This window comes from Rhea pennata, chromosome 1 (genome assembly GCF_028389875.1).
Source record: "Rhea pennata isolate bPtePen1 chromosome 1, bPtePen1.pri, whole genome shotgun sequence".
In the NCBI taxonomy this organism is placed as follows: domain Eukaryota; kingdom Metazoa; phylum Chordata; class Aves; order Rheiformes; family Rheidae; genus Rhea; species Rhea pennata.
In genome coordinates this window covers 46,538,593-46,555,431 of record NC_084663.1, presented here as the reverse complement: position 1 = coordinate 46,555,431, position 16,839 = coordinate 46,538,593, and positions in this window count along the sequence as shown.

Genomic DNA, 16,839 nt, shown 5'->3' with positions numbered 1-16,839 from the left:
AGACACAGCGCGGCCGCTCCGCTGCCTCCCGCGGGCGGCTGCCGGGACCATGCGGGGCGCCCGGACCCTTCCCCAACTATATAAGCCGCGGGGTGATGTCACGGCAGAGCCGCCAGCGCCTCCTGAGGAAGCGCCCTCCCTCCTCCTCCTCCTCCTCTTCTTCCTCCTCCTCCTCCTTCTCCATCGCCGCCGCGGCCGCGGCCGGCCCCGCCGCCGCTGCGCGCCCGGGGGCGCTGACGCCATTCGCCGCCTGACGCACGCGGAGACCCGCGGTGGTGGTGTTTTTTTTTTTTTTTTTTTTTTTTTTTTTTGGGGGGGGGGGGGGGGGGGGAGCGGGGAGGGATCGCAGAGACCCGCGGTGGGGCGCGCCGCGGCTCCGCGGCTCCGCACGCACACCACCGCCCTGCGCGGCCGGAGCGGGTCGTGCCGAAAGGCGACGCTCCTGTAGCCCCGAAAAGCGTTATTTTATATATATATTTTTCTTTTCTTTTTTCTTTTTTTTTTTTTTTTTTTTGGTAAAGTTGCACGGACAGCCGGTGTGCAGTGAGGAGCGGGAAGCAGCGGTGGCGGAGCGCGCCCACTGCGCGCAGCGCCGCGGTCCTCTCCGCCCGTTTTACTTCTCCTCACGGCTAGGGAAAAATGGGACAGAAGCGCTCCGCGGAGGAAACGGAGCCTCCGCAAAAGCCCGCGGCCGCGGGAGAGGGAACGGGAGAGGCGCCCGCTCGAGGTTTTTCCCCGATGCACAGTACCCGGCACGGCGCGGCTCCCTGTGAGCCCTGAGGAGCACATGCCGTGTATCAGCCAGCTACTGCTACGGGACTGTGCGAGCTGCTACAGCGCATTCCCGTAAATTTCAATTTTTTTTTCCAGTTGAATTTTACAGCACTGGTAGGACTTTATTTATTTATTTCCTCCACAACTGATACAGACCGATTTCGTGAGCAGCATCCTGGGCTTAAGACACAATGAAATCCGCTCTTTGCTGCACATCCTACCCCCGCAGGATGGCCAAAACCTGGTACGGCCTCTCCTTCTGGATCCCAGTCGTAAATGATCCGAAGCAGAGGGTAGGGCAGGCTAATCTTTAATGTGTGAGTATATACGTGTAAAGCTGAAGGCTGGCGTCACACTCCATCGCTATACTGCTTTTAGTGTGATTTTTCTCAGATCCGGACAAATGCTCCATCTGTTGAATGCACATATTACAATTTGGAACATTTTGATCTCGGTGAATACATTTCAGGGCTGATGCACATGCTACATATAGCAGGAACACATTCACTGAACAGTAGATTCTTCTGTCATCTTCACTGCAGAAAGTTTCCTTTAAAAAACGTGCAAATATGAGTGAGGGCAGTGATGAGTTCTGTTTTCCTCCTGTGTTCCCTGTGCCTGTATATGAAAAATTAAAATAGATTCCACAGTAAACCAAAAGCACACACAGAATTTTCAAAATTCTGCCACGGAAAACACATAATGAGAAAAGTTTAATTAACTGATTTCTTTCCTCTCCAACATTTGCAGTACAGCAAAATTTAAACTTGAAAGTTCTTTGGTTTTATGTTTGAATAAATATAAACAAGAACAAAATTTAGTACAGGGATGTGGTTTTAGATGTCTTGAGAACACAGACTTTTTTGCATACTATAGGGAATATATCTTTCTGCTTTGTTAAGCAGAGATTAAAAAAAAAGAAGAAAAGAAAAAAAAAAAAGAAAAAAAAAAACATTGTATAGGCTCTGCTAGTCTGCCAGAAAGTTTTAGCTATAGTCATCTGCCTTAGCACAGAGGCTAGATTAGGTAGCCACTCACACTTCCCTCTAGTCCTATTTTCTATTATTTCCATGATGTGGAGAGACCAATCTGCAGCTCATTTTGCTCTGTGGGTGTTCTGCAGTTCAGAAAGCTCTATGAATGAGAATCATATTTCATAGATATTTTCTAGTGCCTACTTTCTGTCACAGGTTTCTTCAATAGATAGTGTTATTGCCCATATTCTTATGTAACTGGAATTTATAGGAATAATGGGTTATTTTTTCCTCAGGAAGACAGTAATTGTCAATTTCCCTGACATTAAAATCTGTGATCACCACTGTTGCTTTTTTTTCTTTTCTTCTCTCTCTCTCTCTTTTTTTTTTTTTTATCCTGAGATTCCAATTATTAGTGATTCCAAGGGGATGAAGGTATGATATGTTATGGCCCATAATCTTTTTTTATCATTGCTCTGTTTTTACCCTTTTCCTAGAAAATGACAAAGCAGAAACTTCAATGTTCAAAATCTTTCTCATCATCTTGAAAGTTCTTGACATATTATCTTCCAGTGCCCTGGATCCGGCACAACTGAGCGAAGACCATTAAGCAATTATGTTTTTTTTCTTGATAGAACTGAACTGTCTTCTATTCCTCAGTTACTCCTTTATTTACTTGCAGTTACTCCTTTATTTACTTTTTTCCAGCTCTTTCCTGCACTTGTGCCATCTTCTAGTGCTCCAGTAACATTTACATACTAGGAATTTAAAATGTTTTTACAGTGCATTCCCCAAATCATCTTGACTTCCCCAAGTCACCTTCATATCACCTTTTTCCTCATGAGAATGATTTATCTTGCAAAGCAGCATACTCTAGAGAACTATTAAGAAAAAAATACGTATTTTCATCTGAGATCTTTCTTTTTTTGTGTGTTTGTTTCTTTTCTTTCTTCCTTTTTTCCTTTTTTTTCCTTGTGTTTTTCAAGCTAGAGAAAACACATACAGTTCTTTGTCAGTGTGGGAATCTCAGTCTACCTTTACCTGCACTCAACACATGGTTTAAACAGCCTGTCCAGGCCCATACATCAGCTCCATTCACAACTGTGAGGCATCTGAAGATAATGAAACACTCAGGTAAATAGCAGATCCATGAAAGAACAGATACTTGTATGTCCATTTACCTGGTTACTGGAACACAAAATACTACCATCATAACGTATGGACAACACAAAACACAAAAGTTGTAATAGTGAAACAGAAGGAAAAAGAAATTAATTATCCCATAGTAGCAAATACTGGAGACTATAATAAAGAACAAGTGATTCTCCAGTTGGCTAAGTCTTATGGCTTGGGACCAGAAATAAACACAGAGAGAAGAAATGGAAGCTGCTGAAGGCTGAAGCTGCTGAAGTCTTGTCATTAAATATATTAATCTTGTCTGAGAATTTTCCATGAAATTATTTTGCAGCCAGACCTTGCTGCAGGTATAGAAGTTTGGCACCTGGAAGAAGAATTGTCCTGGAATAGGTCAGCAAGAAATTTAAAATACCAACTGTGGTTCAAGATGCTGACTCACAAGTGTCAAATTTGAATTTAGTTGTGGTGATTTGAGCAATTTTACTCCTACATCAGTTTGACTAGCAACAGTTTAGGTTAATATGCTGGGAAGAAAACTTTGGTGAGTCAAGTTCATTTCTATCATGGCTGTTTGAGCCATATAAGCTCCAGCAAAGCAGCAGGACAGACTGGAAAGGGTATTCAAAACATATTTAAAGCATAAAGCATAGTCACACACTGCAGCTTCATTTCCAAGGCATTGCAAGTCCTCCATTTCTGAGCAAGAAGTATTGAGGGGTTTTGTTCTGTTTGATCAGGACAGTAACTTTAGGCACTGATGCTGTGTTTACCTTCTGAAAATCCTAAGTGAGATCCTGGAGATCAGTTGTGCTACAGCGGAGAACAGAAGCAGCTCAAAGGTAAGGGGAGCTGTTCCTTAACATGCTTGGCCATTCCAAAGAAAAATGTTCGGCATCTGCTCTACTTCAAATCTGATCTTCTTTTGTCACTCTGTGTCTTTCAGTTTCTGAGTATGTATCCGAATTCTAGTTTAGACATGGTGTTAGTAAATTAATGTTTGTAAAGTACCAAAATTGAAAGATACTATGTATGTGCAAAATATCCTTCTTCAAGGAAAACCTGAAGAGGCAACTGCACAATGTGCAAGAATGTTCTGTTTTAGAAGAAGCATAAACAACCACATTGCTATCTTAATCAGTAATGTTTCTTAATATGTAGTGAGTCTATGTCACATTTTGAAAGGATCTGCATATCAGCAGAAGCTTCTTGGACTTCTAATGGCTATAGAATAATTTCTTTATGTTTTAAGATTCTGAAACTGTGAAAATGGCATTCTGTGTAGACACTACACATGAGGACTACATGCTTAGCAAGGCTCCTTTTCTTAAAGCTTTGACCCGTGAAATAGTAGTAACATCTCAGTAACCTAGGGGGATCATGATTCTCAAAGATTTTTAAATGGCATCTGCACAGATTGAAGTATCTGAAGTATCATTTCTTCTTTAGAATACTACTTTTTTTTTTTTTTCCCCAAAAAGCATGGGCATTAGATTTTCAGGACTTTGAAATTTCTAACTCTTCTCCTGACAAAACAGGTTCTTTCCTGTCATTACAATAAAGCAAATATACTATGCATGCAACTACACAGCATACAATTAAAGCTACAAATGTTGTGAACCTTATGGTCATACATACACTTTTATATATATATGAATGTTTATCTGTTTGGAAATTGTGTAGGAGATTAGGAAAATGATTTTGGATAAAGAAGGTCCCTCAAAATGTCCCCTTTGGGCTTAAAAAAACCAATCTTTCCTTCTAATCCCACTTTCCATTCATTTTTCTTTCCTTTTGCCTGAGAAGGCAAACACTGCAGTTTAGAAATGCCACCACAGTGTGTCATGGGAGTTATGCTTTGGACACCTCCTGCTCACTTTCACCTCTTTGAAGTGTATTCTCAGACCAGATTGCATCTTTCTCATTTCTCTTAATACACATTTTTCCCAAATACCTAACTTACTTGTCTCCAGTGAGATATACATTTTTTAATTTAAGTTCCAGGGTATAACATATGCAATAGGCATGAGTGAACAGCCTGATACAACTTTGTTAAAGACTACATATTCATGTACTCCACTGTTCACTGAGCAGGTCATGCTTTGATATTCTGCGTTAAATCGATAGTTACAAGTTGCAAAATTCTTGCTTTACTTGTGCTATGATTGATCAGATGACAGTGATTATCTATCTACAATTCCTAAAAGAATGAAATGAAATCAGTCTGAATTCAGAGGGGGGACTATCTCTTTCCTATGATATTTGGATTTTGGCTGCAGTTGTTTTTCAGTTTTCCCTAGAACATTATAACTGCAGGCAGGCAATATGCACTTTTATATTACAGTGGTTTAATTATGTTACATAAGTAGCAATTGTACTCCACACTAAAACTCTTGAAAACATTCTATTTTGTCTCTCCTACCACCTTCACAAGTTTTTTTTTGTTTTTTTTTTTTGGGTTTTTTTTTTTTTATAATTATGCTGTTATTTCCTTTGTATCTAAGAGACAATTTCACTTTAACTAGTTATTTAGAAATCACAGAGCCATGAAAAGATTTTGAGCTAAAAATACTGAGGAATATTTCCTCTGTGCACAGAGAGAAGCAACGTGTTATTATGATTGTAAGTCAGTGAGATAATGCTGGGACCCTAATTTTTCCAGGTATGTGTTCTTGCTAGGAGTCCATAGCTGGCTTAGGAAGTCCTAACTACCAGTATCCTCCTTTTCCTATTTCTAGAAAAGGGTATTTCAGGAGTCATGGCCAGTCTTCCACAGTTCTTCTCTGTATTATGAGAAAAGATTAAGAATCACTGCCTCAGTTCATGCAAGTATTTCCTTTACTCAGTTTGTTAGTTATTTTTCCTTATCTTCTTTCTTCAGGAAGGTTTATTAAGCAGGGTAAAAGCACTAATTTTACTTTATGCTTCATAAACAAGGTGCTTGGTTTGACCATTTATGGGTAGACCATTTAAAAAACATTGTTACATCTGATTACTCTTGGTTTAAGAGTTATCTTCAGAACCAAACAATGACTTCAAAGAGCTGTGGTTTCAGTACTGTGCCAACATGCACATTCCCAATATACACCCCCTCTGCAACTTCCAAACCTTTTACCTATGAGGGATGGAAAACATCTGTGCTATTTGCATGTCTGTGAACTGAAATTTGCATGTATAGCATTTGAGAAATTCCTGGAGATTGAAAAGCAGACATCCCAATAACGAAAGACAATATGGTAATAAGAATACATGTTACAACAGCAAGCACAGGCAACCAATCATTTACAATATAAGCAAAAACAGAGCTGACAAAGAAATAAAGCAGTCTTTCTGAAAAATAAGACTGCATCAGAAAAAATATTTTGCATTTACATCATATCTTTCAATTTCAGTGCTTTACAAACATCAATTAACTAACACCATGTCTAAACTAGAACTGAGATACATATTACTCTGGAGAGAAATGTTTCTAATCTGGGCCAATTTATATCAGCCTTGTTTCTACTGGTAAGGCTTGTCACAAGGAATACTGAAGAACTACACCCTTTACCCCATCCCCTATCAAAACCCTGCAGAGCAATGCATCATCTTAGGTGTCCTGCCAGTAGCCCCACATCTGCAATTGCCATCCACATCATAACCTCTTCAAGCCTTGGTTTGCTCACTCCTCTCTCTCTCTCTCTCTCTCTTCCCCCAAACAGATATATGTCAGGATGGCAAGAGGACAATTTCACTGGCATAATCAAAAGTAAAGTAGGGGATTCAGCTAGCACTGAGAGCTCACAGCCTACATTAATGCACTGGTATTGGCAGTAGCTTGTGCTGCAGATACATTCTCAGCTTCAAACCACCCCTCACTGATTTGTACTACTGGAGCCATGTTTAATTGAGATTCATAGGGGACTGTTTTCTAATTGCTAGATGATTTAGCCCCAATCCTCCAAATACCTCCATACATATCTAATTTTAAGAAGAGTAGCATAACTCAAATGCTAAAAATCAAGCTTGTCTGCGTCTGGAACATTTCATTTACACACACTGAGGAACATGAGTGGCTGATTTAAAGAGTGAGGCCTGGATTTCTTCTCTTGATTTCAGTGGGATACTTTGGGAATAAGTTTAGGCATTAACTGAAAATATGTTAAGAGTCAAAAGTTAAAAGTAGGTTTGAAGAGCACAAAATTTGCCTGATGGTGCCCTGTGACATTTCGCATTTTTGACTTAGGCAAAATAGAGACTTGAAAATCAAGAACAAAAATTTAGAGCAAAGAGGCAAACTTCAGTCTGTCTCCCTCTTTGTTCCCTTTTGCCCCCATCTTCCCTGGATGAACAAGTGCTCCAGCTGTATTCACTGCTAACTGGTGAGAAAGCTTGATATTCACTGTTAGGGCTAACAAATGAAGGACACCTTGGCAGAGTTGTAGCTGTTGTAGTCTCACTTCATAGGGCCATATCTTTACAAGCAAGGTAAGGTTTTGGAGGTGAACCTCTCTGCCCATGTTCCGCAAAGGTCATCAGGGGAAAAGATTTGTTTATACAGACAAGGTCCTTCCACTGTGGGAACAGTAGTCTGAGGTCTGGATGTAGAAAGTATAATGTTAGATACCATCACAATAGAGTTAAGGGGGGTTTTAGAAAGAATAAAGTTCAAAACTTTATCAGGTGTGGCAGGCTTACACAGGTAAAGAAAGTACAGGTAACTCCTACTCTCTACAGTCCAAAATCACCACAGAAGGATGTGCGTCAGGGACTGAGGCCTCCATTAAAGTAGCAGAGACATTTGCCTAACCCTTCCTCTTCTGATTTTCAGATGTTCAACTTTTATTGACCTCAGCAGAGAACACAGGATAACATTGACCAACTTCTGCATTCTAAAAATCACCTCCAAAGTTTCTCAGAAACAGAAGTGTTCAAAGTAAGGAGTTGGCCATTGAATAATTTGTTTATTATTTGGCATTTGTTTATAATGGGTAGTTCAGATACAATGCTAATTTCATCAGATAGCCTGTGCTGGGTGATCATTTGTCCTTCCTGTACATTTTCCTTTAGCGCAATAGGGATTATAGTTGTGTTTTGAAATGTTTACAGTGTGCAGATGCCAGTGCGAATGTAGCATAGCCTAGAGCCCTTGCAGAAGGGGCATAATACATGGACGCTAAGGGTAATTTTCTCTATGCAGAAGACAGGGAATAGGACACTTTTCTGCTAAGTATAATAATAATTCCATCTTTTTTTCCCCCTCCTATACAGTTCTGCTAGACACCCTGTATCATAATATTCCCTTTATTCTGCTTGTCAGGAATTAGGATACTAGCAACCAGTAGGCTGAGGAGAAACCGATTGAGTACATTCCTATTACTCTCCAGAATTTCGGTGCCTAGGCCTTCAGTAATTTTCTTGCTGGAATAATAATTATCAAATTAGCCAGAGGAAAAAGAACATACATATACTTGTCCTAGAAGCACAAAAGAGTTCTACAAAAAAAAAAAAAAAAGAAAAGTCCTTTAGAAGGAGAAAGTCTAGCCAGTTGTGAGGAATTCTACCACAGTTCAATTGAGGATAGTATCATCTTCAGGGGAAGGTATGCTGATTTATACATGTCTGATACAAACAGTGTCCTCCTGCTGCTTGTTTTTGCTCTGACAGATACAAGCATGTGTCCCACATGGTTTTGCACCCACTGGAAACTCTCCTGATTGCTGGGCTGGAATGCCATTGCTTAGTCTGAATTTTGAGTCATAAACATTTGAGTATGTAAAATCTTCCTAAATCTTCCATTACATAGTCTTTTGGAGTCTCTTAGATAGTCTCCTTAGTCCTTTGGTCAAACTAATAATGAATCTGTGAAAGAGCTAACGGGGCTTCTAAAGGACTAAAATAGTTTTTATTATATTACTGCAAATTTGAAATGAACAAAGCACTAAAAAATACACTGGATAGAGTCTGTTGTAGCTAAAGAGTAGACTTAATATTTTTCATTTTTCAAACTTTTTTCATGTCTGGGTCTTAAATTGATGCTATTTGCATTGCTTTATTCTGAAGTTAACAAGAAGTTTATTCTTAACTTAGTGTTCTGTGTAGTAAATCTGCTTTCCAGCTAGGGTGAAAGTAAGAAATTCTTCCGGATGTGAATTACCAACTAGTCTCAAGAGGTGCTTTTTTTGTTTGTTTGTTTGTTTGTTTTGTTTTTGTTTTTAACCCCTGAAGAAGGCAAAACACCAGTGATTCACTGACCCAGAGATTAGTCTTTCCTAACACATTTGCAGTTGTTCATTTGTGTAGGAAGGCCTTGATCAGACAAAACTCCCACTGGCTTCAATGCAAAAGCTTTACAAAAGCACCCAAAAATGTGTATTTAATTGTCTCCAGGTATGACATCATATGCAGATTCCTACCCTACTGAAACCTTTTTTTTTTTTAATAAGAAATTGAGTGAAAGATTTAGAAGCTGCTATAGCCTAGAATTTTCATATGTTTTATATATTTTTTTATTATTATTCATGATGCACTGATTTCCTTTAAAAGTAATTCAGGAACTGGTAATATGCTAGTAAAGGATTATGCAACAGCACCCTTCTGCAGCTGTGGAATTATCTGTGATACTTTCCATGTTCCCCTACATGAGATAGGATTTGGGAGGTGTAAATCTTTATTTCTGCCCTGCACACAAAAATGGGCTTCAAGAATTGAGATATTTTGTCAATTAGGTAAAGTCTGAGTATCTCCTGTGCATGGGCTGGGATTTGACAAGGGGAGAGGGCTTATATCTTAATGTATGCCTGGCCCAAATGTGAGCCAACATCTGGAGAAGGTCTTTTTCTTTGTTCAGGAAGCCGAGAGCAGGCATACTAGAAGCATACATCAAGAACATAACACCAGTGATTTTGGTGTAAAGTTCAAAAGTGATAGGCTTAATCAGTGCAGGCACTGACAACACCTCAGAGATTGGTATTAAAGAAGAACATAAGAACTACTTCTGTAACGACTGGTATAGTGCATACCTCTCAGGGCATTTGTTTCAGATATTCGTTTCTAAAAGATGTTCTCACTCACTGGACAACAGCACACTCAGAGGAATAGGTCTCATTTATTTCTGAAAATTACTTTCAGTTGAAAAGGTCAGTTTTTCTAAATACTGTAAAATCTACTTAAATTATCTGAAAATGAATTGCTTTCTCCAATTATTAAATAATGATCTAAAGGTAAATAATTATCAAAATCCGGGTTCAGATGAGCTGAAGCCTTTTGAAATGCAGCCACAAGAAAAATAAATTTTACCTCTGTAAGTTCTATCAATATGTATATTTGAGGAAGCAAGCCTGACCATAAGCATATCAACAGTTTATCTTTTAACCCAGTGAGAACATAGCATTCTATTAAGAAGCTATTTTAAACAACATTCAAAAAAGAATTAAACTCTACAATCAGAGCATGAGGATTCATTGCCTCTGAGGCTGTCTGGTGGATCTACACGCCCTATCATTCTTAATGATATATACTTATCAATATATATATTTTCTTAATGATATATACACTTATACGATTAAAACCAAGGTGGGCAGAGGAAGGAGAACAATGTTGTACTCCAGTTTGTGGTTGGAAACCATTCATTCTCCTTCTGTTTGAGTCAAGATCTTGGGAGAGTCCTAACTCTAACCTAAATTTAAACTTCAGAAAACCATGAAATATCAAATGAATTGTACATATAATTGCAGGTGAAAAGGTACATAATTAACATCCCGTTTATTTGTGAAGTGCAAGCATATCATCATTACTGGAGGCTTAAAGTCAAGGGGATTGTCCTGAGAATCATTTCCATAGATTCTCCATTTTTCTTTGCTTCCTGTGTGTTCATATCAATGAAAATAATATTGTCAATTGCTTATTTGCATAACATCTTCATCTTTTCTCATTTAGTGCTGGAAGGACTGTCATTTCTTATCCGTGGATGTAGGCAGCATAAACACAAGCAACATAATCAGAACATGAGAATAGACTACAGCATATTAGGAAAAATAGAACCTGTCTTTTGAAAGGGAAAATTGCTACATAGACAGAGTTTCATTAAATATATTCAGAACTCTATAATATAGTTGTATCTAAAAGTATTGCAGACATATTTTAAACTAAAGTAACTGGTTTCCTTAATTTCTCTTCCCTTCCAAGAATAGGAAATCTCCTTGGTGTTCCCAGTGTGTTTACAATGTACCTTTCACAATGGATGCAATTTTAGCTAAGGCTCCTAGAAGCACACTCAGATCAGTCTTACGTTTTGTGATAAATCCTCCACACCAATTATTAAGGGCATGGCAGCTTGGGACACAGTAGTTCATCCAAACTGCTCTCTTTGAGTTAGATGTCACGGTAGTCACAGATGCTACTAAGTCAGGCACTTAAACTAAAGAGGCTGAATGTAACCCCAAACCACTATTGCAGTATGCAACAAGAACTGCTGTGAAAACTAATTATAAAATACTTCTCATATGAGGATTTAACAAGGAGAAAAATGAGGGTATCAGGCAGATCATTTAACATTGTCTGATGTTTCCATGATAACTGTGTAATTCTGGAGAAACTGAGAATTTAATTCAAGTCTCTTAACACATTTTAATCAAAATTGCAGAGTAAAGGGGAAAAAAAAGAAAAAAAAAAGGGGGGGGGGAGCTGCAGAAAGACACAGGGAATGGAGTAATTGTCATGTTACATCCAATCATTAATAGAAGAACTTCTCTGCTGTGTCAGACCTAATGCCTAGTTGGCATCAGATCCTGTCTCTGACGGTGGGCAGTAGCGGATGTTAGGGATGAATATAAAAGCAATGCAAGTATGAGATAGTCTTTTTCCTGCCAGCACTGGGTGATCAGCAATTCAAGGATTTTCAGAGCTGAAAGTTTATTTGGACTATTATATTTAATAGTCCCTGCAATAGATAGAAGGATGTTCTTTCAGGCAGCTTGATGCTCACTTCATTTGCTTTAATCTATTGCAGACTTGCCAGTTACCTGAGAAATACTTACACCATTACAGAATGAGTGGGAACACATAACGGAGCAGAGCATTAGAAGTGAAGAAAATGGTACATACAGTCACAGGATGTTCTCTCTCACCTAATGAAAGCAAGAGAAGGAGACCTGAGGGCTGGCTGAAGAATGTGCAAACTGGGAGAGTCATGGGGAGACCACGTATCTGGGGACCTGCTCCCTGCCTTGAGACTGAGTGTGAGGCATGCTGAGGAATACTTGTGGCATATGGAACCTAAAAATGTTCCTTGTACTTGCAAGATTGTATAAAAACCTGCTTACATGGAGACCTGTCTGTTTTGTTTCCTGCTGTATTCAAGCACAGGGGAAATCCTTTTATGCAAAGACTGCCCTGTGGTGGTCACAGTAGTTGAGATGATGTTACACCTGGGCCCAATCTGCAAGTCTAAAGTAATTGGTAAGGCTTACTGTATTTAAGGCTATGCCAGAGACTAGTGAGTGGTAAAGGAGGAATAAGAGAACAAAAAGAGGTTTGGGAAAGCCAGAGGACATTTCTGCAATTTAATTGCAACTACAAAATCATTTATTTTGTTTATTTTAACTTTTCTGATTATTTTATTCAGAAGGCCCTTATACTGTGAGAAAAAATAATTGTTTCCTATTTCTTTTCTCCATGGTATATGTGATTATAGGCCTCTTGTATAATAATCACATAGTCAGCCTTTTCAGACTGAAGATCCTTATCTCCGCTACTTAATCTCTCCTCAAATATTAAGTTATCCTGTATATTAAATCTTTCTCTCTTCTTGACATTTGCTGGGGGTGTTATCTTTCTTTCTTTCTTTCTTTCTTTTTTTTTTTTCTTTCTACAATATCCTTTTCCATATGGGGTACGTGTGGTATTCAGGAAGTGGGCTCTTAAGAACTGTTTGTAGTGACACAATGAGGTTTTCTGATTCATTCTTTCCTCTGAATAACTGTGAATTTTATCTCTTTTTTTTTTTCTTTTGTTACTCTAGAGTTACTCTAGAGCATTGACCTGAGGCTTTGAGTGAAGTACACCAAATGAATTATCTTCCTGAGACATGGCAGATAAATTAAGGGTTTATTTAGATTTTTTGTTCTGATTATATTACTCTGCACTTATCAACATGAGCTTCACCTGTCACATTTATATTCACCAGTCTTCTGAGTTCCTTTTGCAAACCTTCTAAGGCAAGTTCAGCAGCACAAATCTTCCAGAGCTCCCTGGGGTAAACACCAGTCTCTGAGGATGGGTCACACAGTTTCTTGCTATTTAACTGGTTATAACCCAGGCATTTACCTTTCCTCTTATCCTATTGAACCATTTAGTCTAGTGTCTTATAGACTTATCTGCACTTAATACAAATAAAAATATTTTTGATAGTTTAAAATGAGACAGTGGAGGTACCAGAAATAGCTGAGGTGCGGTGGTCTAGAGGAAGGAATGGGTAGTTTGCTCAAATAAGAAGTCTTTCTCCCACATCTGTCTGCCCGCGCTCTTGGCCCCACAGTCCTGTCTCATGACAATTCTGTCACTTGTCTGACACCTCAGCAAGCCAATTTAACTAGTTAGTCCAGTAAAAGCTATTTATCCACTTCCCTGTGTCAGGTCAGTCTAATACATTGAACGATGTAAGCACAAAGCCTGGTGAGAACCACAGCTGGGATAAGGAAAGCAGGGACAGCCTGTGGCTTCTGAGAGAGGATTGGGATCTCCCTGCTTTTAATGGCATTGAAAACTGCCCCAGATCAGCTGAAGTCATTTCATGTAAATCTACCCTTAGCATGTGGTTTCACAGGGGCTGTTGTGCTGTCTTACCACACTGCCAAAGGAGAGGATCTTGCTCCTTCTCACTCTTTCTCTGTTCGTTTTTTTTCACTTTGCTTCCTCTCTTTTATTCTTTTAGTCCTGCTTCTAGTTCAGCTCCTCCTGTGCACCAGCTCTCGAGATCCCACTGTCTGACTGATCTTGTTTGATCCCAAGGGAAAGCAATTCACCTCAGTAATCCTTTCAAAATGGAGAAGGAAAAAACTTCTGTTGCTTCGTTGAAATTTGAGTGAGTTACGTCAGCTTACGATGAGATCAGATGAAGTCCCAGAGACTATATAAGATGAGCACTGGAACCATGTGCTAGTTAAAAGGGAAGAAATGGAAGGGGAGGGCAGGAACACACCTTTTGCTTGGCATAAGAAATTAGTTTGACTCTTTACGTCCTCTGAACTATACCCTTGGAATGTTGCAGTTTAAAGCTAGATTGAACATATCTGTGCTGCATTTTTTTTTCTCCCCCCCCCCCCTTTTTTTTTTTTTTTTTTTTTTTTTTTTTTTTTGCTAAAAGGATGTATACAATGCTCAGTGTGAGCTGCTTAGGAAGACAGCAAAGGGAAATACTTCAATTTAAGCCTTAAACCTTCTGATTAAGCACTGAAGATATGCATTCAAATTTACTGTTTGTTAAGCCTATCCAGGTGGCAGGTATTACTCAGGTGTTAACAGTTCATTTTCTTTCCCCTTTAGGTACCACAGTAAATTGTTGACAAATCTTTCTGATGGTCTCAAGTTCAGGATGTGCAAATTTGATCCAATGTTCTCAAAAAAATGAGTCCTGTGAACAGAACTATCTGCCCTTCTTTCATCGCTTCTCCTAGGGAGAAGAAACTGCACAGAAGAATGATTTGGCTAAGCCTCCCACTGTCAGTGAAAAATGAAACATTACCAGCTCTTTGCCTTTTTGCCTTTGACATGCACAACCATGATTAGGAGGTGATCTTATTTGACTTGAGTCTTGGCTGCTTTTTATGTCCACATGGTACGCTGCGATGTGCCAGGGCCCTGGTCTGGAATGTTGGCCCAATATTCCTGGAAGATCAGAACTCAAGTTTAAAGAAAACTAAAGACATGTACATACAGATACAGGCAATTTGAGGTGCTTTAGAAGTTTAAGGCTAAGAGAACTAAACTGTTGTGTCAACATTGCCTACAAAATTAAGCTGTCCCTCTGAAATGTTTTTCTAATAATTCTCGAAATTCAGAGACCAGTTTGTGTGCTGAGGAATGAATTTTTCATGTTCTATTACTAGGAGATATACCCATTTATATTTTGGTTTTATGCATATATATACTCACAAGCATTTCTACCCTCTATATTTTTGATAAGAGTTCTGTAAATTAATTGAATACAGTGTGAAACAACATATATTCAATTCTTTTTGGTTGCTGAATGTCCTTTTTCTTGTTTCTAATGAAGAACAGTAATTCTCGTTCATCAGGATTCTCTTCTTTATATTTTGTAAGGCTTTATCATACTCTTGCTTACTTTCTTTCTGGCTTTTGTTAGCCTAATTGTGAAAGTACATAGTCTGAAAGCTGCCTTTTTTCCTTCAGCTGTGGGGAAAATGTCTGAATATTAATGCTGGAGTCTTTCCTACAACTCGTTGCATAGCTACACTGAATGTAGAAGCATTGTGATTTACATGTATAGAGGTACTCAGTTCCCACATTATGTATCGTTAGTTTAAAATTATTTTGCATTTGAGGCAAAATTTTGCAGAAGAGGAATAATCTCCATGGCATTTTACTATTTCAATAAATTAAAATTGTGAAATGTCTATTCAGGAGCATAAGATCAGCTATGGATATTGCCAGGTTCCTATTTATTCTTTTAATAAGGAGAAAAAATGAGTATTATTTTGTACACAAAGCTATTTAATTTTACCTCGGCCAATAAAAATGCTTACTTGAATGTTACTTTTTCTGTAGGAAATCTTACACTGATCAGGATTTTGTGCCAAATATGACCTGAACATGTCTTAGGAACTGGAAAATTTTCACTGTCCTCTAGACATGAGAAAATCCCCTCTTTGATTCAAAGTCAAAGGAAAGACTTATATGAACTTAATGGGTTTGGGATCGTGTTCATAACGCCAAAAGCAAATTGTGTCTTAAAATCTCCCTTGGCAGTAAGAAAGTTGTTTTGTTTTAGTTTCTCTACTTTTCTGTTATTTGGGTGATTACCCAAATGAGGCTCCGATTTCTCTCTTTGTAGTCACAGCTCAGGGAATTTAGCGGCATGGGACTGAACTGAAAATATGTGGGGTGTTCCCACAGCTGCTAGTAATAGGTAACCCATGGACTAGGCCCTCACTTTGTTTTCTTTAGGCTGCTGTGACTGCCTTGACAGAGGGGGGGAAGAGGGAATTGGGGGGGGGGAGCCTCCGTCAGATAAGCCCTTAGTCTGTTAAGAGTCCTGTCCAGTCATCTCTCCTGTTTAATAAAACAGTTCCCTATTGTACTGCATCTCTGGGCAGTCACACACAGAGTTTACCCTGTAAAAGGCAAGAAACAAAAGAAAAGGAAAGAATCGGAGTGATTTATGTATAGTATGAACCTGTTAAAATAAGTGCACAGAAAAGAGGGCTCGGGTGAGCTGTGCTCAGGGCTTCCTGCCCACCCGGCCCGGGACCCTCACCCACCAGCGTCAGCCCTTGCAGCGCAGTGGGTCTGCCTTCCCTCGCTCTGCTCCAAAGCCACTCTGCTCAGTAAGTGGAAAGAAAAAAAAAAAGGAAAAAACTTTCCCCTTCTGAAGCTTTATTAGGAATCTCTTGTTCCCAGGGGGTTCCAGCAAACAGGAACTTTAATGTGCATTCATTTCCCTGCTGGCAAAGCCAGCTTAAAATAATAATAATAAAGGTCCTGCAATGTCCCAGCACGAACTGAGCCACTGGTTGCTGCCTCGCTTGTTCTCCACTAGGCCACATCTAAGAGGTTTTCAGAGGTGCTTTTAGTCATAGTGGCTCACACCAAGGTCCACGAAGGTCTCTATTGCAAATAGCATGTTTTCTTAAAAATCCAGGAAAGGCAAAGGGACCGCAACAGTCTAATTTTGTCCCTTCATCTTCCCATTACTTGTCCAACACCTTGTAAAGTCGTATTGCTCCTGGATCTGAAAGGC